Source organism: Delphinus delphis, chromosome 3, assembly GCF_949987515.2.
Source record: "Delphinus delphis chromosome 3, mDelDel1.2, whole genome shotgun sequence".
In the NCBI taxonomy this organism is placed as follows: Eukaryota; Metazoa; Chordata; class Mammalia; order Artiodactyla; family Delphinidae; genus Delphinus; species Delphinus delphis.
This window is the reverse complement of record NC_082685.1, coordinates 165097474-165125436: the sequence shown is the minus strand read 5'-3', so window position 1 is coordinate 165125436 and position 27963 is coordinate 165097474. Positions and strand designations below refer to the sequence as shown.

Here is a 27963-nt window from a genome sequence, read left to right as displayed (position 1 = left end):
AGGGTGAATAATCCCATTCCTTCCTCTTGCAGACAATCTCATGTACTTCCAGTTCTGTATCCTAATTAGAAATAGGGTTTTTCTTATCCAGTTTGAAAAATCCCAAAAGATCCATCCATCCATCTACCCAACCAATAAACATTGACAGCTTTTATGTCTCAGGCCATTCGCTATGCCTGAAGATAGAGCAACGATCAAATAAGGCAAAAATCCCTGCCCTCATGGAGCCTACATTATGGGTAGGGCAGAACTTATTCAAATGGTGAGGATGGCGGGGGAAGAGGTGAAGTCAAGGCACTGAACCCTTCGGACTCCAGTAGGGAAGGGAGATGAGCAGTTGAGGTAAATGGCCAGAGATGTGGAGTGACACCAGGGAATGGTGGTGTCCTGAAGCCAGATGGAGCAAGTGCTTCAAGGAGCTGAGAAGGAGGGATTATACTATACAAACGCTGCTGACACTGTCACGTGTGATGCTGCCTGCACGTCGACCACTGGATGTAGCAACATAGCAGGATTGATGGAAGGACTGTGTGGTCCAAGTGGGTTCCAGAGGAAGTGGACACACAGGAATTGAGGATAATAATTACAAACAAATGCTTTCAAGGAATTTTTCTGTACAGAGAAGAGAATTAGGTCATAGCTGGAGGGGAAATTCAAGCCAACACTTCATTTATTTTTAATGGTTTAATGTTTGCATTCCTATTGGAAAGATCCAACAGAGCTGGGAAAATAAAAACTGATGATGCAAGAAACAAAGGGTCTTTGAGTAGAAGAGAAGGAATGGGATTTTGGTGTCCAAGCTGGAGTCTTGGCCTCAAGTAGAACTGTTCAGTGTGGCCACCAGGTGGGATGTGTGATTGGCCAGTTGGGGCAAGAGCCTCACCATCACTGTAGCAAGGATGTGACTTTCTATGGAAGGAGGAAGAAGAGCTCTCAAAGGCTGTGAAGCTGTGAGCAGGGCGGTCACCTCCCCCCATGCCCCCCAAAAATTCTGAGCAATGATAAACAATTTAGATACACCCACCTAATTCCTCAACGCTGGAAGTGGAAGATCTGATCACTATTTTGAGACATTGTTATACGAGAATATGCTGGTATTTACTTCCCAGAACCTCCTGACCATCTCTCCAACCTTTGCTTTTTCTGCTTTGGTTTAACCAAGAGTGGTTACTGCCGAAGCTTTACGCAAAAGCAAATGAAACAAAATGACTCTGCTCCCTTTGTGGCCTGGGAGGCTAAAACAGACACAAACACACATGAAAACCGCATGAAAGGCCCCAGTGGATAAAACATGAACTGATTAGGTTTGTAACCCTGCAGCTATAGAAGCCTCTCCAACACTCTGATCTGGAGACCACAAGGCAGGAAAACCTCAAGTCCCCTGAAATCCAAAAATCCAAACATGGGGTCATTTTTATGCCCTTTGGAGATTTCTGCCAAAAAAATATCTTACACACAGTTTAATCAAGGGGGCAGTATCCTCACACACACACACACATAAAGCTTCAAATCCAAGCAATTAAGCCCACACACCTCTGCCCCTCAAATCGGTGTCTGAGAATGAACAGTACACATATGCCATTCCCAGCCCGACTTAAACACAAAACGAAGGAAAGAACATGGATTCTGAACTTCACCACACATCTGTGACTCACAAATATGTATAGTAGTCACAAAGCCGGGACAATAACACACTTGGCAGCTACTCCCCTAAACAAGCAATTAAAAAAGGCCAAAATTCCAACAGGGAAGAGAACAGGAGAGAAAGCAAGGTTTCCCCAGCTCCCTAACGGGATCTCCAATTTCTCCTCGTGTGGATAATGGAAGCAGACAATTCTCCTGTCCATGGACTTAGCTAATGTGGAGTGAGATGCACACAACAAAACAGATCAGATCTGCATGGGGCCTTTCCAGATCACCTCATGGAGATTTTCCATCCGGCTGACTAGGCAATGGGACAAGAATAATAAGATGTGGAGATCACAGCTTTAGGATTCCAGACTTTATTGAGAATGACAGGCTAAATCTTGATCCCCAAATACAACCACGCAGTGTGTTTAAGCAACAGCTTACCTTGCATCAATAATATACATAGAAATGCATCGCAAATACCACAAAATAGAATTCATATCAGCACAGCAGCACCACCTGAAACAATGATAGCAAAACTCAGAATTTTACAGCCAACAAATCTAGAAAACTAAGGAAAGATGGAGACTTGAGTTGGGGTTCAATCTTTCCAGGTTCACGTCATCTCAGAAAGAGAAATCTAGCTAATTCTCTATCTTTTGGAACTTATAAACTATGAAACCATTATGGTAGGCACATGAAAATTAATAATGAAATTAATATTTTAGGTAAGTGCTTTAAAAGTCAACAAGTGAAGACATCAACCAATACACATGAGATTCAACCAGTGTTGCCTTGGTCTTTCAGATGCACCACAGAACATTTAATGCAAACACCAAAAGTTAGGAACAGAAATGAAACAAGAGGAAAAACACTGAGATATGACTTAATACTGCTCAGCATAATGAGTTAAGTTCTATTAAATAAAAAATGTGAAATACAGTTGTTAAAAAAATAGGTAAAATGCAAAAGTTAACCATTCCCTGACCAAAAGAGGAAAGTAAAAGAATGAAAGAATTTCAGTTGTCTGGGTGTAAACTTGGTCTCTATTTGTAGGATGAAGCAATGTGTCATTGAGATCTCTCATTCCTACAAATATTTTGATTGTCTGAACATATTCCTTAGATTAACATTGTCAGATAACTTTTGTCAGAGAGCTAAAAGAGAGGCACAATAAAACTATGAGAATTACAAAAAATGATAGCTATTCTTAAATAACTGAACTCTTTCCTGAATGAAAGAATTGAATATTTTTAATAACATCAGAAGAAAGTAAAGGAAAATTTTTATTAAATTTCTAAGCACTGGTGAAACAATTATGAAGGAACTATTTGGCAACACTAAAATAAACTTCTTTAAACTTAAAAGGATAAAGCTAACAAGCAAATAGAGTGGGGGGAAATGACAACAAAGGGTTAATATTCTTTTTTTTTTTTTTTTTGCGCTAAGCAGGCCTCTCACTGTTGTGGCCTCTCCCGTTGCGGAGCACAGGCTCCGGACGCGCGCAGGCTCAGCGGCCATGGCTCACAGACCCAGCCGCTCCGCGGCATGTGGGATCTTCCCAGACCGGGGCACAAATCCGTGTCCCCTGCATCGGCAGGCAGACTCTCAACCACTGCACCACCAGGGAAGCCCACGGTTAATATTCTTAAAAATAAATTCTGTTAATATCTGTAAGAAAATGCTGAATCTCAAGAACTAAATGGGTATTAAATAAGGACTAACAATTCTTTCACACATGTAAGTTCCCTTTCTACTTTCTCTCTCTCTCCCTCTGTCTCCCCCTTCTCAAAAAATGGCTAATTATCACAAAAAGTTTTTACAAATCTACCAAATACCATAATGACTAAACAATAGAACATATAAAAGGAAGCAATACTATTAAATTGATTAAAAAATTAATGATGATAATGATAGTAAGGTTTTAGCAAAACAAACTCTCTAACATATTATTGGTGAAGTATAAATGTCTAGGACACTTCTGCAAAGCCGACTGGCAATCTGATTAAAACTCACTGGCTCTGAAATAGCAAAGCAACTACAGCTATTCTGACTTAATGAATTAACCTTCAATTAAAAAAAAAAGCTTTATAATAATAGCTGATATTATGAAGCATCTACTTTATGCTCCAAAATTTCTACTCTTCATAAGGTAGTGATAGCGTGAGGTGTAAAAAACCAGAAAGCAGCAGTGGAATCCAGGTGTCTGCTACACTCCCCTTGTCATGATCCTTTCACATTGTCTATGATTTTTGTTAACTGAAAATAATATATACCTCCAGCAAAGAAGAAGCAGTTAAATTACATTATACTGTCTTTACATGATAGAATATTATGATGCATTAAAATGAGATTTATTAACAATTTTCAATAAGATGATATAGGCAAAATTTTATGTCTAGTGTTATTTCAACTCTGTAAAACATTCACAAAAGACTACATTAACTGACAGCAATGATTGTCTTTGGTGGAGGCATTATGGGTGAATTTTCCCCTTCTTTTACATAATTTCCATAAGTAGCATTCACTATTTTAATCCTTTTTTTCATATTTTTAAACTGCAAAACTACAACATTCCTGAGAAAACTTTAGATAGTGAATATATGGCTCGTAAAGGGCAAACACCCTCAACCCCAGAGATAATCTACTGAGAGTTTGGTATGTACTGGTCTATGTTCTAGCAGACTTTGTAGCACACAGGCACTTGTGTGCAGAGACGGTGTGTGTGTGTGTGTTTAAGATGAATGGGATTCTATTGAATATATTATTCTGCAACCTGCTTTTTCCAGTTAATAAGGTACCATACACAGCTTTCCAATACTTTTATAATCTGAATTTTACTTTTTATATCATTGCCATTAAAGTGAAGAACACTTTTCCGTTACTTGTGGAACAAGTACCAAGGGACGAGGGGCTCTGGAAAAAGGCACATCTTCAAAAGTGATCCTACATCAGGCTCACGGGCTTGCTACAGTTACTTATTTCTATGAAAGAATAGGACAGGTCCCTGCTTAAACTCCTTCAGGAAACACAAATTAATTGGCTTTGCTTTACCCGTCTTGCTAGATGATAAGCAGTGAGATAGAGAGTCAAACAAGCCTTGAGGTGTCAGAAGTATCCTTTTGTAAGAAAAAGTTAAACAGAAAAAGTTAAACAAAAAACAAACCTACTTCATCTGATGTATGTGGCCAAGGGTATGGCCGTGATTTAAGTATGTCAATCTTGTTCAAACTTGACTCTTGTAAACATCTGCTTTTGCTCAGAATAAAAGATGAAGATTTGATACCAGAACACTTCTGTGCAACATAATTACAAGACAGCCCAAGATAATTGCATATTTGCCCTAATATGTATAAGCAGCAGCATGTATAAGGCTACAAAAGAAAAATGTCACATTTAGAAATTATATGGAGACCAAAATAGGAAATGCTACCTGAACTTATTTTGTAAATGAGCTATACATTCTGGATTACCAAAATATTCTTGATCAGGCCCTGTTTTGAGCAGAGCTATAGTCTAGGTGCTTGGACTTAGACTAATACACTAGAGGCATGCCGACCATGGAAAGCATTGGGACACCAAATGCACTCACTCCAAGGAGTAGGTTTTTGCAGCTACAGTAGACTTCATTAAAAGTGGGTTATGATTAAATTCTGAGCATCCAAGCTAAATTTTGTTAAGGGACTCATACCTACTGGCCACTAAAACACTCTCACTCTCTGCACTGGGATCTTTGAGCACTGCATGTAGACCAGGGCTCAGTGAACTACAGCCTGTGGGGCAAATCCAGCTCAGCTTGACAACAGTCTTTGTAAATAAGTTCTACTGGAACACAGCTACGTTTGCTCATTTACATATATCATCTGTGGCTGCTTTAGGCTACAACACAGAGCTGAGTTGGTGTAACAGAGATGATATGGCCAGCAAATCCTAAAATGTTTACTACCTCACCGTTTTCAGAAAAGGTTTACCATCTCCTGATACAGACTGCTGTTTGAAAAACTGATTTCTCACTATTTATTGTGAGCTTTTCTTTAAGGACCTGAGTATTTCCAGTACAGCATAAAAGTGTGTCTGTCCTTATTCTCAGGAGCCATTTTTAGTGCTAAGAGGTAGTACTGGGTTAGGGCTTAGAACATAGGTTCACATCACAGCTCTGCCTCTGACCGCTTGTCAGATCTTGAGCTGATTACTTAACTTCTCTGTGCTTTCACTTTCTTTCTGGAAGCCTGCTCATTCATTCACTGCCATTCTTAACAGCAGATATAAGTGATGCTCACCAACCATCACAGTACCTCAATCTATAAAACCGTTGGCTTCTTCATTTCCCACTGGAGCGTCCGACTTACCAAGGAGGGAAGGGATGGAGTGTTTCCTTGATCATGTATCACACAAAGGATCCACAGTCACTCGGCCAGGGCAGCCCAACTCTCACATACCAGTGCTTCAAAAAAGAAAAGAAAAAAAAACAGAGATTCTATTAACCCATTTTAAAAGAGGCCATGGTCATTTTTTATCGTTTCTGGAAAGTTCCATGAATGCCTTGCACAGCCAGCTGCTTTGGCAAGGCTGAGCACAGAACAACAGAACAACTTGGAAATCACAAATGTGACAGCCCTAGCCTCGTATCCCATGCACCAATGGACTTCTTTCTTCAGAAAAGAAGAAATAAAAATTCAAATATTGTTAATATACGAGAACAAATCTCATGAAACTAATAAAAGGACCATCATTCCACACCTGTTTGAATTACTTTTAGCAGTTTGAACATCAAATTCAGACAGATGGTGTGAATCTACCCATTTTATGATGGCTCTTCCATTCTGTTTTGGGGAATATATTGTACCTTAAGTAATGCATTTCAAAAATAGGAGATAAAGGCAGAAGGTATAGAATAAACTATACTAGATTTTGAGCTTGTATTTTTATTTACATATTAATTTGTTTGATGCACAATATGATAACTTTATTTTAAAAAGGAATTGTAAACCATGAAAATAATTCACTTTACTAAAACCACGTAAAGTTATCCAATCTGCTCATTCAATTTAACACATAAAAATCCTGAAAACTTGATATCGGAATGTGATGAAAAACTACCACAAAGCACCAGCCTCCCTAGAACCATGTATGCCAGACATTGAAGAAATGGGTTGCTTTCCATTTCATATTCAAAAAAGAAATGTGTCCATTACTATTTAGTGATGCCTGTCACTTCATATATTACAATTTGGGGGCTCATGCTTTTTCTGTTGTCCTAGTCCATGTAGTGTCTTTCTACTCTCTTCAATCCGCAGTTTCTGGCTGCCATAAACCTCAAACACACTGATGTTGCCTATCCCAACACAAACACTTGTGTAGCAGCTGAGGATGATGATGAGAAAAGGGGGAGAAGTTCCCAGAACATTCTGGAACATTCTGGCTAACCCTCTATGCCATGATTCCTACACTGTCTACTTAGTAATAATCTAAAGGCCATCTGCCTGCAGAAGATCAACTGAATTACATCTGGAAATTTATAAGATTTTCTATCTGCTGAAATGCCATTTGAAAGTACTGAGGTTCGGAGGTGAGAGGGCAGTGGCTGGTGACAATGTCTCTCTATGAGGCTCCTGGCCTCCATGAGGTGCCTTTGGTAAGTTCATGGGAAGCAAGTGGGTGATCCAACATATTCAGAACTTATTCAGAACTGCCCGGGAAGGCGCCCACAGCCCAGGCGCATTCATGCACTGCAGCATCACTGATCCCTATGAGGTCCCAGCTGAGTCTTTGAAAGTCTGTGACTTCATACTTTGGAAAGGAGGAGGTGCAGATGCAAATCCTTGAGGCCAATAGAGGAGTAAGGGAGCTCTCCCCAAGGTAAGAAGGCATACTCAGCCCAGGAAAAATTCCTAGGAGCAGCCAATTCCTTTCTCACAACACCAATAATATCTCCTTTGGGTGTAGCAACAAATATGTTAGTTGGGGCTTCTTTATTAAACAGCATGCTTGAATACAACAACTTCCGCTCTTGAGCCCTGAAATCTATTTTACAATTAGTACTAAAATTTCTTTGTATTTGTTTATCTCTTAATCAAAATTTAACTAATAAAGTTGGACAGGTCCACCGGTTACTGCCATGAATACACAGCAATTCCTACAGACTCCCATGTGTCAGAATTAAATTAAAAACAGGGCTGCTAATTAGGTCTGGAGGCTAAGCGCCCCCATCCTCCCTCAGTGAGATCATAAATTAGCGGATGTCGCCTCTCAGCTAGGACATCCAAGAGTCACGCCTACAGAGAATGGCCAGCCTCTTAAACGGCAAAGGACACAGAGGCCAAAGAACACATTGGAAGAATCCAGAAGCACTGACACAACCCCACGACAGATACCACAGGAAGAGAACATCCCTGCTGAATCCAGGCAGGGACCGCCTGCAACCTAGACAGCCAGACACTCCAGGCCCAAACTTCAGACTTCAAAAGCGAGTCCCTTTCTTGTGAAAAGGCGACACTCAAGGCACAGAATGCCCATAGAGAGTTCACACAGCTTGGGGGACAGCAGGACTCCCTTTAGAATCTGAAATCTAAACCAGAAACTAGTTGCAGCAGCAGGATCCAGGGACACACACCCTGAAAGGCTGTAACTATGGCTGTAGTTACATCAAAGGCGAAAAGCGTGTTTTACCACCCTGGCCCATGACAGCCAAGCAAACAGCATCAGGACCTTCTACTATGGAGGGTAAACCCTTGCCCGGGTAGGCATGCCACCCTCTAAAGGAATATATACCATTCAACATGACACCCACGTGTTTTAAGCAGTGTAGGGTCGGGAGCGGAAACCACAGCAACAAAGCAGTGACCTTGAATAGGCTAAGCTGAAGTCACAGACATTGGCCCCTCCAGGTCTGGAAGCTGAGCTCTCTCATCCTCTCCCAGTGAGGTCATAAATTAGCTGATGTATAAACGGTAAATCACTGCCGTATTTTCCAGAAAACTGAGGGAAACTTCAAAAGGTTAAGAAGCTACAAAGCCCCCAAGGGTCATCTCAGACTGAGGTTGGAATATTTTAAAGTGGATATTTAACTCCCCATTAAATAAGAAACTGCTTATGTTTTATTAATATATATAAATGTCCCCATTTGACTCGATTCCATATTACCCTTACTATTTTCTCTTTTACTTAATATCAACTTTAGTAGAAACAATTCCTGTGTCCTCTGCCTCATGATTCTCGATTAAAGCCTCACCACAGCAGAAGAGCCGCCATCAGCAATGTGTGGACCAGCTGGGGAGCGCGCAAGGCCAGTCCATCTGAAAGGCCACTCCCATGCACAGCTAAGTTGTAAGAAGGCTCAAAGGAGCAGCTCCAAGGAGCTAATAGACTAGAAAAGCAGACAATTAGGGCACATTAACATGAAAAAGAGAGGAGACTTCATCCAAAGGAAGGGGGTGTCATGGAAGCCTCAGTAAAACGCCAGGATGAGAGTGGTATTTAGGAGAATCAATATGGCAGCTCTGAAGAGAATAGACAAGAATGGGAGGAACCACGGGCGAGAAGCTGCCACAAGAGAACTGTAAATTTTAAAATATTTTTTTTTAAAAGACTATAAATCGTAGCCCATTTTTGCAAAACATTAGCTGTATAGGAACATCAGTCTAGAAACTCAGTGTGGACCCATGAGGAATGAATGTCTTTGAAATTACGACAATAACAAACTCTGAGAATCAGAATCTTCTCGCTAGGAATGAAGATACAAAATAAGTAAAGGATATTATTGTTCCCTCCCTCGTCCAACACCACTCAGAGGTGAACGAGGAGTTGAAGAAAATGGGTTGACTGTCTGTACACGCCATGCCGCTCCCCTTCCTGACACGGTCCCTAACTTCGCGGTCCTGCGTGACGTCACCTCTGACAGTCTCTGCCGTTCCCTTTCAAACACGTGTGCCTCGCTGGATGGTGCTTGGAGAAATCAACAGCAGACACTGAGGGTATAGAAGGATGCTGCCTGAAAGTAAGGCAGGCTCCTGTGGGCTGGGAGGGTCATCAGAAACCCCCAGGCATCCAGAAAAAGAAAAGTGCTGGCAACAGGAACAGGGAAAGGGGCAGGAAAGCAAAAATGGTAGAGAGGAGAGGGGGAAGAGGGAGAGAGGAAAGGACACTTAGAAAAGCAAGGAGGGGAAAGAGAAGCAAATACACAAGCAGCAGCCTGCACAGACATGGGGATGCTCTGAAAGGTGCAGACTTCTAAGGACATAAGTGATCACGGGCAGGCTGGGCTCCAGGCAAGAGGGACGAGGGCAGAGCCTCTGCTCCTAAGTTCCTAAGCAAAAATCCCAGCATTCCAGAAAACAACGTGAAGATTGAAGACGAAAAGCCAAACGCACATAAAGCTTGAGGTGATGAACAAAGCATCTGGTAAAGGCAGCGGTCTGTACGGGGCCCTGCTGAGCGTGCTCTGGGGAGCGGCCACCTGCCCCTCCCCTCCAGGCGGATGGTGGCTGGTGTCAGGAGCTGGTCCACAGGGCCAGATCTCCCCAGATATCTTTATACTTAAGATGGGGTCAGGATTCACATTTTGAAAAGTGTTTTGTTTTTAAGACAGGTCTGTTGTTTGTTCAATATCCCCATCCAAACTTTGAACATTATTTGACATTATGATGTATAAATGCTGAAAGCAGCGTTAGAGAAGTGATGAGGTGGCCCAACTCTTAGGGTTTTTTTCTTTTTGGAAAGGTGTTCCTTCACCTCGAGGTTTGCCCGCACTGGCCAGTGTTATGGAATCTGTGCTGCACCCCAGTCAAATTCTGTTTGCAAGCAGTGTCTGAATCAGGTAGCATTCCATAGGGACAACATCAGTGCAAATAGCTGTGGCTTTAGAAGGTTAGAGATCTTGCACAAACATGCATGATACAACAAACGTACGGGGAGAAAAAAACACATTTAAAATCTTCACAGTTGTAACTACACAACAATATTGTATCTGAAAAAGCAAAATGGATGTTTTGCCTTACTTCCCACATCAGTATACACGGCCAATCAGACAGTTTCCTGCGTCACAGTTGGGTTGAGGATGTATCAAAGAATGGCATACATAATGCCAACATTGCGTGTAAGAGTCCTGTCCTCAAAGAATTCACCCTTTGGCTTTCCCCAAATCAGAAATCATCTCTTCAATAACCAACTAATTCATTTCTATACAAATAATGCCACATATTGATCAAGATCACTTAGTAAAAAAAATCTCTTTGATAATTATCTCATCTACATTTAGAAAAGACAAGTACCAAACGTCACCATTTCCCTTCTTTAAATTTCTGGCTGTCTTAGGGTCAGAGTAGGAACCCCTGGAGACCAGCCCCAGCAATGGCCGAGGCTTCAAGGACAGTGTGTCCTCACGTGGGGACACAGGACCTCACATCTGGGTCATTTCATGACACAAGCATCTGGCTCCGAGACCAACAGAGGTAAACCCTACTTCCCTGAGCAGAAGAGACACTTATGACAGTCGTATCCAAAGAGCAAGATGCACAAGGAAAAGACATACCCTTCCTGCTTGGAGCCTTCCCACACAGATCTGCGCCGAGACCCTTCTCTCCATGAGACAGTCGTCACTGTGAAATGCGATGGTTTAGAAATATTAGACACAGCTGAGAGCTACAGAAAAGGGAGGCGGAAATTGGGGATTTCACTTCTCAAAGCGTTGACTAATCCTAACAACATATGGGAAGAAAAAACCCAATTGTTTTCCATCTCGTCTTCCTGCAGCTCATCCTTTGGTGAGTATTTAAATCTGGTAGGAATTGCTGACCCTGGAACAAATATATTGTCTCAGTAACTGACTCAAAGCTTGTGTAAAAAACTCTATTCCTCTGTTCCCACACCAGACAATAAGATATGTTCTGAGCTGCCAGGAGGCATGGGAGCAGAGAGAAAGAAAGAGCAAAAAATGACAACTTTATTCAAGCAAACAAGTTGCTTAAAACTAAGCGACTGCTCAAAATGAGCAACTTCTAAGATCGGCTCTCTAAGGACACCAACGTCCCCGAATGGTGACTACTTTCTTCTTTCTGCCGCCATGTGCCTAGTTTTCAAAGGACAGACTCACTTTTCATGCAGGCAGTTTTGAAGCTCTTGCACAAGTGGTTAATTTGCATGGGCAGTTGGCCTCTCAGCTTTCATTTTGACAGCTAAATTGATCCGTCCTTTGTAGACTAGAATATCATTACCCAGAAAGAGAAGGCTGTCGGAGGCTTTTTGAAAAATCTGGTCTCTCAATTCCTACTTATTCGGAACAACACACTCAACAAGACTACCCTGTAAGCAGTAGCTTGCCCACACAAAAGAGATTCAAGATTCAACTTGGGCTCGAAATTCAAGATTTAATTCTAAGATCAAGATTTAACTCAAAAAGTTACTTAACTACTGTTGCTACTTCTGTTAAAGCAAACAGGACGGGCTTGGGTTCTTAAATCAGCCCTTTGGTCATTTCATAGGAAGAAGGAAATGCCTGCCACAGATTAAAGTCACAACTGACACCAAAACCTTCTCAGGACGAAGCTGAGCTAAGGCAGACAAAGGTCCCATGCAAGAGCATGAAGGAGAAGACGGTTTTTACCCCTGGAAAGATGGCAGACTGTGAAATTCACAATGAACTGTTACTGAAATGGCAATGGGGTAAATCACTCAGAAAAAATATTTTCCTAAAAAAAGAACAGATAGAAGAAGTCTTTTGGAACTTTCCAGCTACAAAGGATGCTCTCTCTCCAATTCAGTAGAGAGAAACATAAAGACATTCTCCTTTAACTCAGTAAGCACAAACAGATTAGTACAAACCCATACGAGCCAATCCAATATGCATGCTGGGCTGTGTCAGTTCTGGGTTCTCCACGTCTTCATTTATTTTATGTGCTCAGACTCTAATGCTGCTGTTTTACATGGGATACAGCAACCTGGGCCAAGCAAATCGTGTTTTGATTTAACAGTGAAACTATGCCCTTGTTTTTTGGCTTAAATCCAGCAAATGCACTGAAATCATTTCAGAACGTTCATATCTCCAAAGGCATGAAGAATAATGGACATTTAGTGGCTATATGAATTTACATTCCCACCAACAGTGCAAGAGTGTTCCCTTTTCTCCACACCCTCTCCAGCATTTATTGTTTCTAGATTTTTTGATGATGGCCATTCTGACTGGTGTGAGATGATATCTCATTGTAGTTTTGATTTGCATTTCTCTAATGATTAATGATGTTGAGCATTCTTTCATGTGTTTGTTGGCAATCTGTATATCTTCTTTGGAGAAATGTCTCTTTAGGTCTTCTGCCAATTTTTGGATTGGGTTGTTTGTTTTTTTGTTATTGAGCTGCATGAGCTGCTTGTAAATTTTGGAAATTAATCCTTTGTCAGTTGCTTCATTTGCAAATATTTTCTCCCATTCTGAGGGTTGTCTTTTCGTCTTGTTTATGGTTTCCTTTGCTGTGCAAAAGCTTTTAAGTTTCATTAGGTCCCATTTGTTTATTTTTGGTTTTATTTCCATTTCTCTAGGAGGTGGGTCAAAAAGGATCTTGCTGTGATTCATGTCATAGAGTGTTCTGCCTGTGTTTTCCTCTAAGAGTTTGATAGTGTCTGGCCTTACATTTAGGTCTTTAATCCATTTTGAGTTTACTTTTGTGTATGGTGTTAGGGAGTGTTCAAATTTCATTCTTTTACATGTATCTGTCCAGTTTTCCCTGCACCACTTATTGAAGAGGCTGTCTTTTCTACATTGTATGCTCTTGCCTCCTTTGTTGTAAATTAGGTGACCATATGTGCATGGGTTTATCCCTGGGCTTTCTATCCTGTTCCATTGATCTATATTTCTGTTTTTGTTCCAGTACCATACTGTCTTGATTACTGTAGCTTTGTAGTATAGTCTGAAGTCAGGGAGCCTGATTCCTCCAGCTCCATTTTTCAGGAGAACAGTATGGAGTTTCCTTAAAAAAGTAAAAATAGAACTACCATACAACCCAGCAATCCCACTACTGGGCATATACCCTGAGAAAACCATAATTCAAAAAGAGTCATGTACCAAAATGTTCATTGCAGCTCTATTTACAATAGCCAGGACATGGAAGCAACCACATATATATAATGGAATATTAGTCAGCCATAAAAGGAAAAGAAATTGAGTTATTTGTAGTGAGGTGGATGGACCTAGAGTCTCTCATACAGAATGAAGTAAGTCAGAAAGAGAAAAACAAATACAGTATGCTAACACATATATATGGAATCTAAGAAAAAAAAGGTCATGAAGAACCTAGGGGTAAGACAGGAATAAAGACACAGACCTACTAGAGAACAGACTTGAGGATATGGGGAGGGGGAAGGGTAAGCTGTGACAAAGCAAGAGAGAGGCATGGACATATATACACTATCAAACATAAAATAGATAGCTAGTGGGAAGCAGCCGCATAGCACAGGGATATCAGCTCGGTGCTTTGTGACCACCTAGAGGGCTGGGATAGGGAGGGTGGGAGGGAGGGAGATGCAAGAGGGAAGAGATATGGGAACATATGTATATGTATAACTGATTCACTCTGTTATAAAGCAGAAAGTAACACACCACTGTAAAGCAATTATACTCCAATAAAGACGTTAAAAAAAAAAAGAATGATGGACATTTAAAACCTGCTGAAATCAGTCCCAGTGACCTGTCGGGTCTTCCACTGTCAAAGGTGGGCTCCAAGACTAAGGAAGAAGACAACTCCTTTCTTCATTACTGCGAGAGGCCAAGTTGCTCAGAGATGCATTTGTTTCATGGTTTTGAGGCTACAGCAGAATTAACACTATATGAATCCCTGGGTGTGTTGCATAACCCAAAATTTACTTGTGTTCTATTTGCCAGCCTCTCAATATAAATTACTGATAAAAATAAGAAATAGGCTACTCTGTATTGAACCAGATGGTGTCTAACTTTCCTTTAAACATGGCTGTGTTTAGAGTGTTTACACATGTAGGGGACTAGAAAGATTTTCATTTCTTTACATTTGGCAATGAGTCATGTCACCCGTTTCAGCACAAACTGTATTGAAACTTCTTCCCCAGGAAGAACCAGCATAGCTTCACTAATGTTTAAAAACAACCATGTCAGCTGCCTTAGATTAGTCATGAAGCCGTTCTTCACATCCTGCAGCCTCCAGCAAGGACAAGATCTGATCAAATCGGACTCACTAAATGGAACCAGAAGGCCGGGCGCGTCCTGATGCAAACCTGCTGTAGAAGAGACACTCTTTTTTGTATGAATCAAAGATGCTTTCTCCATTTTCTTTGCAACACACACCCTTAAACATGTCAGCCCACGACCCTGACTTAAATGCGTCCCCCCTACCTGCGTCTCTCTCCCCATCCTTGATTAGTGACACCGTGGACCAAAATATCTGACCTGGGACAGGAGTGTTGAATAATGGGGAAACTTCTGAGCTTACTGACTATTAAATGAGCCACAGTCAATTGCTAACCACCACATTCAATACAAGCCCTGCTCCACTGGACTAAGTGGAAAGGAAACAAGACTGGTTTGAAAGACAGACGGCATTTTACAAAATTGTGTTCCGTTATTTTCCATTGACAAGCTCTACCAGTAAATGTGACAACACAGGGAGAGTGATCCAGGTCATGTCTGACCCATACAAACCCCCAGGGACTGTTTTTCCTGTCCCTTCTCCCTGCCTCCAACACGGGGTGGGTTTGGGTTTCCTTTTCATAAACCGTCAAGAAGACAAATCCCTCCTCTTTGGGATGGACAGGATGAAACTGACCACTGCCATTGCTTTGTTTTTTTTTTCTTTTGATTTTACAAGCTACTGAGAAAGTAACTCCCCTCTTTGTGGTACATACGAAGTTTATTTATGAATCTGAATCAAGAACTCTGTATTTCTTGCCCTTTTGGATTATATCTTGTTGGCTCAACCTCGTCACTCAAGCCAATCATCCTAAGAGCCGTTCCTGCATCCCAGCTGGTTCTCTGAAATCCACGTGTCCCCTGTGTCCCCATGCGATGCAGTCACCCCTCCTCTGTTTCCAGGATACCCAGTGCCTGCCTCTGGTTATATCACATCACCCTCTGTTGTTTATTTGTCTGCTTCCCCCATCAAGGGCACTCATCCTGTCCTATTCAACTTTGAGTCCCCAAGCCCAGGCTTAGGCAGACGGGCAAACATCCGATAAGGTTTCCTTCATTTTACTTCCAGGCGTGTGCAGATGATAATGGACCCACGGACCCAGGGGGAATAATTCTAAAGTCAGCTTCTTGAGATACTCTTCCAACTTGGCATCACATCATCCAATCTGACAGCAATCAAAATCACCCAGAAAAAACAGAGCACACCAAACCTAGGTGGGATCGAGATGCTGCCTGGCCCTCCTCCAGGTCTAGAAGATGCCAGGCGCTCAGCAGGTGCCCGGGTAGGAGATGGTGGGTGGCGGCTGTGTGGGAGAGAAAGTCCTGAGGAAAGGAAGTCACACCTTCCTGGACCAGAGGCTTGAGGCTTGCCTTGATCCCATCTCTGCTCAAAATAAAATTCTCCTTTCGCCTCTCTTTAGGATTTCAAGTCTCAGAGGCAGCTTTCTGATGTTACTCCTACAGGTTTGGGTCCGCTTTTCTACATCCTGTTTATGCTCTTGTAAGATCCAAACTTATCCCAGACTCTCCTGTGCAAAGAAGCCAAAATTGCTCTCTTCTTATCTATGAAGCCGACTGACATATACAAGGGTCCTTCTGCAGACTCCCTGGGGGAGCTGCCTCCACTCCCCCCAAAACCTCTCTAGGTGCTCAGAGATGTCCCCATGGAGAGATGGCCACTCACATGAACAGAGTCAGGACAGGAGAACAAGGCCAACCCGGTGGCCAACAGTGACCAGTCAGGAAAATGCCTTTCCTTAGTGATATACACATTATTTTTTGTAAATCGAATGCTTATACTGATAATTCCCTTAGTAAACCCATTTTTCACAGCTACCAGGTGAATTGCTAAGTAAAAATTACTCTAAGTTCTGAACTAATAGTGTTCATTTGAACAGGAGTGTTTCCTACATAGCAATTCTGTAGCGATTGATTAAAACAAAATCCACAGTGTTTTGTCCTTGGGCTTCCGTTCTCTCTATAATCACGGGTTTCAGGCCCCTTCACCCACACAGTGTCCTGAACATACTTGACCCTCAGCTGATGGCCTGCTCACCCTGTGTCCCTTCTCCCCAGTTAACTGCAGAATAAGGAAGTATAAAGCAGCTCCCTTTCACCCTCTAGTTTTCCATGTCACACATAGCTTTAGAAAACATGAACGTGCTCTGGACAACGTGAACATGAAATTATGACGTGCTTTACCCAGTTAAAAACTTAAAAGCATTTTAGATAATTCAGTAGCAGAAAATCAATCTGTGCTTAGGGACATTTTATGCTTGACTTTAAAATGTGCATTTTAATCTCAATGTTATGTTTTTTGACTCCGTTCATACTTAGGCCTACAAAAGTGATGCTATTCCATGAGGGTAATGAGCCTAACAATTGAATCCAGCTTTAAAGAAAGGTCTATATGACTCTAGTGAAGAGGACAAAACAGTGATACAGAAAATAAAGTCAAGTGACAGCAGGACACAGACTTGTCCTTGCTTTGGGATTTTGTTTTTCAAACTATATACTCATGTTAAAATAAGACATTCTTGGGCTTCCCTGGTGGTGCAGTGGTTGAGAGTCCGCCTGCCGATGCAGGGGACACAGGTTTGTGCCCCGGTCCGGGAAGGTCCCACATGCCACGGAGCGGGTGGGCCCGTGAGCCATGTCCGCTGCGCCTGCGCGTCCGGAGCCTGTGCTCCACAACGGGAGAGGCCACAACAGTGAGAGGCCCACATACCGCAAAAAATAAATAAATAAATAAGACATTCTTGTCACATCAGGTTTCTCATCCACGTCCCCTCTCTTGGACCAGCAGACAGCTAGTGTCTCAGCACAGTGTTAGTGCAAAATCTGTCTCTCCTCACACATTTCACCAGAGGAACTACCATCTAATTATGGACCATCCCATCAATGCAGCCGTCACCGTGCACATCAGGGAAATTAAACCATAAACAGAACCCCTCATTCGCATGGAAAGCTGATAGCAATGTGGGAAGATGTGATAAGACCCGTTACTATTCTTGGAACAAAACATCTCGCCTTGTTGGCCATTTACATGGTCATGTGCTTCAGATTGCCCTGGGGCAGGGCTATGCATTATTTACTGACAATTTCTCAAGTGGTGCTGCCTTTCCAAATATTGTAAAAGAAGCTGTAAATCAGAAGAGTAGCATGAAATTTTGGTTACAGCTGCTTGTCTCAAAGACTCCTAAGGTAAACCACCAAACCGTAGCTTGATGTAATAGCATGGTCTTTACCCACATTCCTTGACAAACTCCTCACCCCCAGCACACTAGGTCTCTCCTAATTGTATATTCTGGGGGTGAGGGGTGGACGCAGGGGTCTTTCAACAGAAGCTAAAAAGATGCAAATTGATCATAACCACCCTGAGATGAGAAAGACCCAGCTTTCATGATTTCCCTCTGCTGTGAACCTTGGGAGAGGTCAACCTCCCCATCGTCATCTTCTTCTCTTGGCCATGGATGGCAGATGGGAACTCCACTTTGCAGACAAGGCACCTGACAAATTGTGGACACCAAGTAACAGTTTTGGTTCTATCTGAACCATATAGTAGTAGGAAAAAAATAATCATCATGGAGGAAATCTGAATAACTGAAAGGTTTTAGCCCTACACCTAGTCCATCTGCCATCAAAGGACAAACTGTCAATAGAAACAGACTCTTCCCCTCGTTCCCCTGCTTCACCTTTCCCACCAGCATCTTTTCCTTTTGTCAGTCCTACAGCCCATACCACAGGCCCTACAGTGCTCCTTATGGCTACAGCAGACCTTTAAAGAAAGGAAAGGGCAGAGAACTTACAACGACACGAGCTCTCCTCCCTCAAGGACATTCACTTTGGGAACTGTCATTGCTCAGAAGACATCTTCATCCCTGCTGAAATCACCAGAGGGAGACCCCTTCTCCTCGATTTCAATTTGCTTTGACAGACACACAGTGATCGAGGAACCGCAGGCTTCCCAAAGCAAGATGCTGTGCAGGAATTTCAGAGCCGGCCTTGGCTCGTCAGCAGACGTCGGCAGCTCGGGGAGAAAGCTCTGTTGCAACTCAGCCAGGGTGCCAGCCCACGTGCCAATACATGATCTCACAAGAAGAAAAGCATCCCCGCCCAGATTATTCCAGCCCGGCCCCTGATGGCTCCCACCAGGGCACGGAGGCCAGCACTGTGTTTCAGAAGGAAATTTCACAGCCCTGTTAAAAGAAGAATCATGGTGGGCTCCCACAAACAAGGCCACATCTTTAACCTGGAGCAAATGAAACTTTCTTTTACCTTCCAGCCACACTCCCCCTAGGCAAAATTTAAAAAGAGAAACTAGAGATGCAAAGTAACCATTGTCGCCACTTGCTTGGTAGATGTGCCTAGTTTCCTCACCCAGCTTGTTATTCAAGGTGCTATTTATTACAAAAGCTCTAAAATCATCGTTCTCCTCCAGGTCAAAGCAGAAGCACTGATGTCCAGAGATAAAGAGGCCACACAAGGACAGGCAGGAAAGTGTCCAAAGAGGTCCAATTCCATCAGGAAGAAGGAATGTCTGAGAGCTGCTTCAAAGGCTGGGAAGTTTTCCACCAGTGACACTGCAAATACCAAGGACACAGGGATTGACAGAAAATCCTGCTTCCTTACCAGGAGCTTAAACATCTACTTTGCACCTATGGGATTGAGAGTACAAACGGAGTTGGACAACTCCAAACATTACTTCTTTCAAATGGTAACTGATATTCATGAGAGAAAAAGAAAATACAGTCAATCCTCATTATTCACGGATTCCACATTTACAGATTCCATATTTGTGAATTCGCCTACTGGCTAAAACTTATTTTTTACCACAAAATGTGCTGCTGGCTGTAAGTGCAAAGGTAAGGGATCAACTATATATTAAATAAGGTGTCTTTATCAGAAATATGCATTAAAATGAGGTTCTTTATTCGTAGGTTGATGAAGATGTTGGGACCAGAAGCTCACAGGAACCTAGCCCCGTATGTCCCCTAGGAGCAATGATTCAGCACTAGCTAATTCAGGGTTCACGATGAACTTACAGGGCATGAGTACTATGAGTCCTCTGTAAGGACAGACTGGAAATAGTGAAGGTCATGAACAACAGACAGAATACCATAACCATGTCCCAGCTCTACATGGGAATGTCAGATGCTGGCTGACGTAAGATGATGTGAAGGTGGGCGGCAGGATTGCGTGAGTGGAGTGTATGTCACACAGAGGAGGGGCTGCCTCGATGGACAGAGACGAAGGGTCAGGCAATGGAAGCTCCAAAGACACAAGCTACCTGACTGTTCCTGAGAAGAAAACGACTGGCCCTCTGCCTTCTCAGGAGTCCAGAACTCATCACGCTAGGAGCGAACTGTGGGAGCCCCTGGTGCCTGGCTGTCTGGCATTAACCTTTCTAGAGTGACAGTCAGACCCCTCAGAAACAGACATCAGGATGATTCTGGGCATCAGGGATGACAGGCCAGTGGCCAAGGTCACTTGCTTGCCGACTGGGGGCTCTGGCTTTGGCTGGCAGGACTCTTTAGTGCCCTCATTGTATGATGTGAACCAGATCCTTGGGTTCTGCAGCAGATGATGATCCTTGCTCCCTCGATTTAAAGGCTGATGACAGTCTAAAGAGTTGATTGTGCCTCATTACACTTGAGATAATAGATGCCTGACAACCGAGGCTATTAACTTGAAGTTCCAAACACATCACACTGGCCCTCTGGCATATTCCCATCAGTCACATGTCAAACAGGAAAGTGTTTTCTTGCTACACAGCGTATAAAGGAGAAAACGTTAAACTGGTACAGACCGGCGAGTACTGCATTTTTTTCTAGTCCATGAAAGTCTTAATTCAATGGAGTCACTACACTACAAAGTACGCTGAGACCTTTAACATTAAAAAACAAAATAGGCAAAGCAATCCATAAAGGCCATAAAATAAAAAGGCCCAAAGCCTTTACTTTCTTGTTTCCTTATGGTTTTACAGGCTTTTTCCTCTAGAAAATCCTCCCCTTTATTACAATATTAAGAATTATAATTAATACCTTTTGGAATGGAACTGACTTCCTTGTAAACTAGATTCCTCCTTTTATAATGAAGAAAAGGAAAGAAAACTGAACACCTTCCCCCCACCTCCACCTATACACAGGGAGTTGTCCAAAGAAAGAGAGTGAAAAGAACAGAAATGGCTCACATGTGCCCTCAGACTGAGAAAACATACTGAAAAAGCAATGCACAAACGATTTCCCAAGTTCAGAAAGAGTACTTTCAGCCATGATCACAAAAATATAAGCCGGTAGCCTCCACAAACACATTCATAGAGAAAATCCGAATCATCTATAAATCAAACCCAAGAATGATAGCTATGAGTCAGGTACCTGCATTTTTATTTCACCAGCATCAGACAGGGCTGTATCTTGCCTACACCTGAAGCTGTGATTATTGCAGACTAACCACACCTCTCGAGGAGTTCCCTGGTTAGTTAGCAGACCAGGGGCTTAGCTCTCGAGACCAGGAGGTAATGTGCCTACATGAACAGGCCAGGACAGGAAACGGGTTTCAGACTGGGATCGAGCAATCCTGTAATAAGAAATCGTGAGAACTTTGTTTTTAACGACTATTCCATCTGGCTTTTCAGCCAAAACTGGCTCTAAAAAGCCCCTGCTCTCTCCGAATACTAGATGCTAAAAATAAGGACGTGTGTATACGTTAACTGAGAGTTTTGGAGAGATCTAGTGGCAGCATGAAAGGACGGCTTAAGCACCACTAAAATTTTGAGCTGAAAAGCAGAGAAACGGTTGGAATTTGACTAAAACTTTCAGAAGACCCTTCCAGGAAGTGTGAGTCAGCAGGGTACACGTTATCTGGAGAGCCTCAGAGGCACAAAGCACAGAGAGAAGAACGTGCTCAAAAAGAGTTTGAGGATGACCAGAGAAGGTACTTAGAAAGAATCAAGTCTCCATCTGCCAATTACAGCAGAAGTCAGCTCTTTGTTTCCAAGAAGCCCGCAGTTACGGGACTTAGATTGGGGCATAAATTCTAATTAAAGTAAATCCTTCTAGGTTCCCTGCAGAATTTCTACTCACCAGCTTCATCTTTCAGCAGGGTTTGAATTCCTTGTAACCGAGCTCAACAAAGAGCTGCTCTGTCCCCAGCTGGGCCAGGGAGGGACATACGTGTCATGGTCACACTGTGCCTTCCTGGGCAGTTTAATCTCTCTTCTACAACCCACTGCAAATAATTGCTGCTATAAAGACAAGCGTCAGGAATCTGAGTGCAGGTGAGAATCAGGATTTGCCTGGGGAAGAAGAGGGGGTAATTGAAAGCAGAGAACAAAACATCAGAAAAGGAGAAAATGAAAAACCCTGACTTTCAAGGGAACTCAAGAACACAGAGAGGGGAGAAGAAAAGAGGACCATTTCTGGTGAGTGGGCAGAGCCCCATTAGGGGCACCTGTGACTTTGGGTGCTAACAGAAAGCAGATGTGTCCGTGGCCTTGGCCTCCTGTCCCTTCAACCCAGTCCTAAAGCTCCAAACAGTACCCCAAACCACAAAAGGGCTGGAGGAGACAAGGGAGGACTATGTGGGTCCAGCTGCAATAACAAAACAGAAGGGTCCAACCGCGAAAGCTTTTAAAAATAAACGGTGTGATTCCAAGCGAGGGGGAAACCCAGCTCTGGGGAACTTCAAGCAGCCCTGGACCTCACCAGACCTCATTTTAAAAACCATTTAGAACTGCCTTTCAATGAGGTGTTTAAATGACCACAGAGGGGCCTGCCTCACCAAAAGAGAATAGGATCAAACACGGAAATCCTCAGAAGAACTCTACTCAGACTGCTCTACAAAGAGACTCAACTGGCCTTTCCTCTCCCCATGGAAACTTCCTTAGTCTTGAACAGGCCTCAAAGCCCCCAGGGCTTAATACTGTTACCCCCTAAATTTTCTGAATCAATCCTAACAAATCAGCCCAACCATGTACCTATTTCAGAGCTTTTGGGAAATAACTGGTCTCCCTGTTTCTGCTAAAAACCTGCTGCTTCTAAGTTCAACTCCTGAAAGTATATGGCCCAGAACTTTCCAAGTTACTTTAAAAAGTAACAGAACATGTCACCCACCCATAATGGCTGTGCCTGAATGAATCCACAACTCCTTCTTCTCTAAGGAAAGTTGGAAAAAGGCTCCCCAGAACACTAGAAATGGCACCATGACCCAAGTTAAAATTCTGTTACTACTTTCTACCTGGGTAGCATGGACACGGTTTTTTGTGGATTTTTTTATTTTGTTTGATTACCTTTCTTAAGTTGTTTCCTATGTAAAAGTAGGGAAATAACAGCAATCAGGTTAAAAGAAAGTTATGAGCTTCCAAAACTATGCATGCCAAGTTCCTAGCTCAAAGTTGGTACTCAATAATTCTATAACAAATGGAATTGTTCCTTAGACCAAAAAAGGGACGGCCTAGAGGGCCAGGGTTAACTTATTCTATGAGCCTGTGTCCACAGATTTACCTTGGTGGGTTTCATTGTTTAATCTATAAAATGAAGTTGGTATGTTCAGATAATTTTCTTTAATGCCAGTTTCAGGTCTAGAAAATCTAGTTGTCTGGGAATTTGGTTTCTTCCTCTGTATTGTGCAACTGCAAAGACTCATTCTATGCCTATCACGACATTTTTTTTTCTCCTAGCAACTTTTCCAGAATAAAAAAGCAAAAACTAAGAAACATCAATTTGATGCCCTCTAATATATAAGGACCATGTTCTGAAAGGGTCACAGGACAAGTTTTTGATATGAAGTACAAAAGGAAAAGGAAACTTATTCTCTAAAACTCAGCGCCTCTCCTTTCATATGAGAATGGGGCAGAGCGGTTATGCCTTACCATGTGGAAAGGTCCAGAGAGCTGATGACAAATGGGTCCCATTTTTTTTCCCTAGTGATAATAGTTTTGTTCTAAATCTTCAAGTGGGCTACCTTCTAAAAATTGATCAGACCAGTCTTTTGTTCTTTCTCAATGATTCAGGATAACATAGAAAGTATAAACCTGAGGTAACTGCCTGAAACTAAGGGGACCATTTGGCAATGAGGCACTTTCCTCAGATGTTCAGCTGCTCCACTGTGTAAGCACATCAGTAATAAAGCAGGTAATGAAATATGGACGCAGGCACCCATCCACGTGTGGTCCAGCATGTAGGTTCAGGCAGCTAATGGTCAGATCGCGCATCAAACTGTAGAAGGTGGCTGCAAACTGTTCTGGGGCTGCATGATGAGTCCATTAGCTGAAGCTCCGGGATGGACCAGGGAAAGTGTCTGCAAATGGCTGGTTGTCCATATGTAAAAGTCAAATTTTCTATGAAATATCTTACAAGAAGCTTTGGATTGCCATGGATGGCAGTGCCAACTCCATGGAACATGTCTGAGCATCACTACCTGGGGGACCCAATGACAGCTAACAGGCAGGTGTGAGAAGCCAAGAGGCTCAGCCAGGGAGTCCCAAAGGGGTACACATTTTATAATCAAATTTGCATCAACAGTGACATCCTTTAAAACCATCACATGCTACTATCAGCTTCAGTCAGGAGAAGATAAGCTATGTTGGATGAAAACTGATTCAGGTAGGCTTAGAAGACTAAGCTCTTGATTTCATCCATTTTCACAAGGTGAAATATGGACCAGGAAGATTTTTAATCAATCCTGGTAGCAATAATTAAATACAGTGCATTTTATATATTATAAGGTTAATATCTAATTTTTTAATTTCCCATAATTACATTGTTTTCTTTAAAAACTGGAAATGTCTTCCAGAAAGCTATTGATGGGTCATGTTTCAGGAAGACTCCAAGACAGCTCCCAGGATACCTGCCTTGCAAGATCCCCCTACTTGAAGGTAGGTGGGACCTGTGACTTGCTTCCTCCAACAGAACACAGCAAAGGTGACAAGCTATGAATGATTACATGACTCTGTTATATCAGAGTGCAGCACCTGCCTTGCTGGAGTCTCCTTCTCCCTAGCTGGCTTTGAGGAAGCAAACAGCCAAGCTGGAGAAGTTCACGTGACGAGGAGCTGTGGGCAGCCTCTAGTTGCTGAAGGAAGCCCCTGGCAAGAAGTGAAGCCCTCAGTCCTACAACCACTAGGAAATGAACCAAAAAGTAGATCCTTCCCTGTCAAGCCTTCAGATGAAACCTCAACCCCAGTCAACTGCCTTTGATTGCAGCATTGCTGAGAAGCCAGAGAAGCTGTATCCAGACTCCAGACCCACAGAAACAGTAAGATAATAGATGTGTTCTTTCAAGCCACTAAGTTTGCTGCATTATTTTAATATATTAATAAGATAACTGATACAGCCCATTAGAATGATACAAGCAATTTTATTTAAAATAAGCATATATAGGATACTATTCCATTGAACTGGTCTATCATAAACTATAAATATACATTTCTTAAGTGACTGATTTTCATAAGATTATTTTTAACTACAGTGCAAAATCAAGCATTGTATCAATAAATGGCTGATCCTTATTTTCCACTCACTACTCCACAGTGGTTCTAAAGATAGCAAGGCCTTAACCTAGTAAGAGAAATAAAGTTGCATATGATCAAAACAGCAACATTTGATCATTAGTTACTAACCATGGATAGTTCACTTTTAAATTGACCTGTGATTACTATAAAATGTCACATCTATGGGCTTCCCTGGTGGCGCAGTGGTTGAGAATCTGCCTGCTAATGCAGGGGACACAGGTTCGAGCCCTGGTCTGGGAGGATCCCACATGCCACGGAGCAACTAGGCCCGTGAGCCACAACTACTGAGCCTGCGCGTCTGAAGCCTGTGCTCCGCAACAAGAGAGGCCGCAATAGTGAGAAGCCCGTGCACCACGATGAAGAGTGGCCCCTACTTGCCACAACTAGAGAAAGCCCTCGCACAGAAACGAAGACCCAACACAGCAAAAATAAATAAATTAATTACTAAACTCCTACCCCCAACATATTCTTAAAAAAAATAAAATAAAATAAAATATCACATCTATTATTATCAAAGTTTATTTTCAAAATTCTGATAGTTTGTATAAAGCATTTCTGAGAACACACACTAGGAGATTTTGATTTTGATGTTAACAATAGTATAAATGAAGGATCTGGTTGTCTGAACAGGCATGAGAAAGGTATTGCTAAATTGTTTTATGTAGACTGTTTCATGTTTGGGAGGTATATTTAGACTGCAGGATGTGTTGAAATAAACAGTCAGAATAGAAAACTAAAAACAGAATTACCATATGATCTATCAATTCCACTCCTGGGCATATATCCAGACAAAACTATAATTCAAAAAGATACATGCACCCCACTGTTCATAGCAGCACTATTCACAACAGCCAAGACATGGAAACAACCTAAATGTCCATCTACAGATGAATGGATAAAGAAGATGTGGTACATATATGCAATGGAAGAGTACTCAGCCATAAAAAAGAAGGGAATAATGCCATTTGCAGCAACACGGATGCAAATAGAGATCATCATACTAAGTGAAATAAGTCAGAAAGAGAAAGACAAATACCAAATAATATCACTTATATGTGGAATCTAAAATATACAAACGAACCTATCTTTGAAACAGAAACAGAATCACACACATAGAGAACAGACTGGTGGTTGCCAAGGGGGAGGGGGTTGGGGGAGGGATGGAGTGGGAGACTGGGGTTAGCAGATGTAAGCTTTTATATATAGAATGGATAAACAACAAGGTCCTACTGTATAGCACAGAGAACTATATTCAATGTCCTATGATAAACCAGAACGGAAAAGAATATTTTTAAAATGTATATATAAATATATATATATATACGTATAACTGAATCACTTTGCTGTACAGCAGCAATTAACACAACATTGTACATCAACTATACGTCAATAAAAAATAAATTAAATTAAAAAATAAAAAGATTTGTTTCTTATAGTTATGGAAGCTAGCAGTCTAAAATCAAAGTGTCAGCTGATTCAGTTCCCTGGTGAGGGCTCTCTTTTCGACTTGCAGACAGACGGCCACCTTCTTGCTCAGATGGCACAGAGAGAGAAGCAAACTCTCTGGTGCCTCTTCTCACAAGGGCGCTAATCCCCTCATGAGTGTCCTACCCTTGTGACTTCATCTAATCCTAATTACCTCCCAAAGACCCCATCTGCAAATGCTACCACATTGGGAATAAGGGCATCAATATACAATTTTTGGAGGGACACAGTTGCGTCCACAGCAATAAGCATGAAAGTATTTTTTAAAGCATGTTTATGAGTTAGTTTAAACTCATGATTGGATGTTTAAATACATGCTTTCTGTCTGTATTCTTTTAAAGAGTCTAAAAATGCATGTAACAAAATATAGTATCCTAGATTTCCAAGTAGGAAAATTTTGCTGCTTACTCAAAGCTAAATGTTTTCAATCACATCTTCATTTGGGGAGGAAAAGGGGGAAATGTTTTCCTCATCTTGACATGTTTATCAATTCGAAACAGAACCAAATGTTCCATGTTTACATTTTCTAGCTCCCAGAAATTATGGAATTCCTTAGTTCACAGAATTCATTCTTCTCTTGTCATTGAAAGTGTACAATACAATCAAATGAAAATAAATACTGTATTAAGGCCATGTATTCCTCTACTTATAATAAACTGATAAGCCTTTGTCATTATGTTTTGAAAAATTTTAGATTATCTGTTGCCTTAAGACTTAAATTTGGTTCTCTATCATCTATTTTGCTATTCTTATGGAGAGTACGCTTCCAATTATTCCCTCTGTTTGCTGTCTTAGACATCCCTAAGCCTTGCTGAACAAGTAGCACAAGGCTTCTATTTGGAACTAACCCCAAAGATGGCTAAGTAAACCAAATATGTACAGTCTACTGTAATTTACATCATTTGTGGAAATGCTTATTTCCTTAGTCACAGGCTTTGCCGTGCATTAAGCATAGAGATTTCCTAGCACAGAAATGATATTTAAAAGCTCTAGGGCAGAAGACCTAAATAGATGTTTCTCCAAAGAATATTTACAGACAGTCAAGAGGCACATGAAAAGATGCTCAACATCACTAATTACTAGAGAAATGCAAACCAAAACTACAATGTATCACCTCACACCAGTCAGAATGGCCATCATCAAAACGTCTACAAATAACAAATGCTGGAGAGGGTGTGGAGAAAAGGGAACC

The 27963-nt window shown here is 41.9% G+C and overlaps 1 protein-coding gene across 1 annotated transcript in view; it reads right to left on the bottom strand.

Moving 5' to 3' along the window:
• The window catches only part of SEMA5A (semaphorin 5A), a 477095-nt gene that overhangs the window by 349066 nt on the left and 100066 nt on the right, over window positions 1–27963 (bottom strand). Inside the window, exon 2 of the mRNA XM_060009673.1 lies at window positions 5979–6073. The gene's annotated coding sequence lies outside the window, so the exon portion shown is untranslated. The remainder of the gene's footprint in view (window positions 1–5978; window positions 6074–27963) is intronic.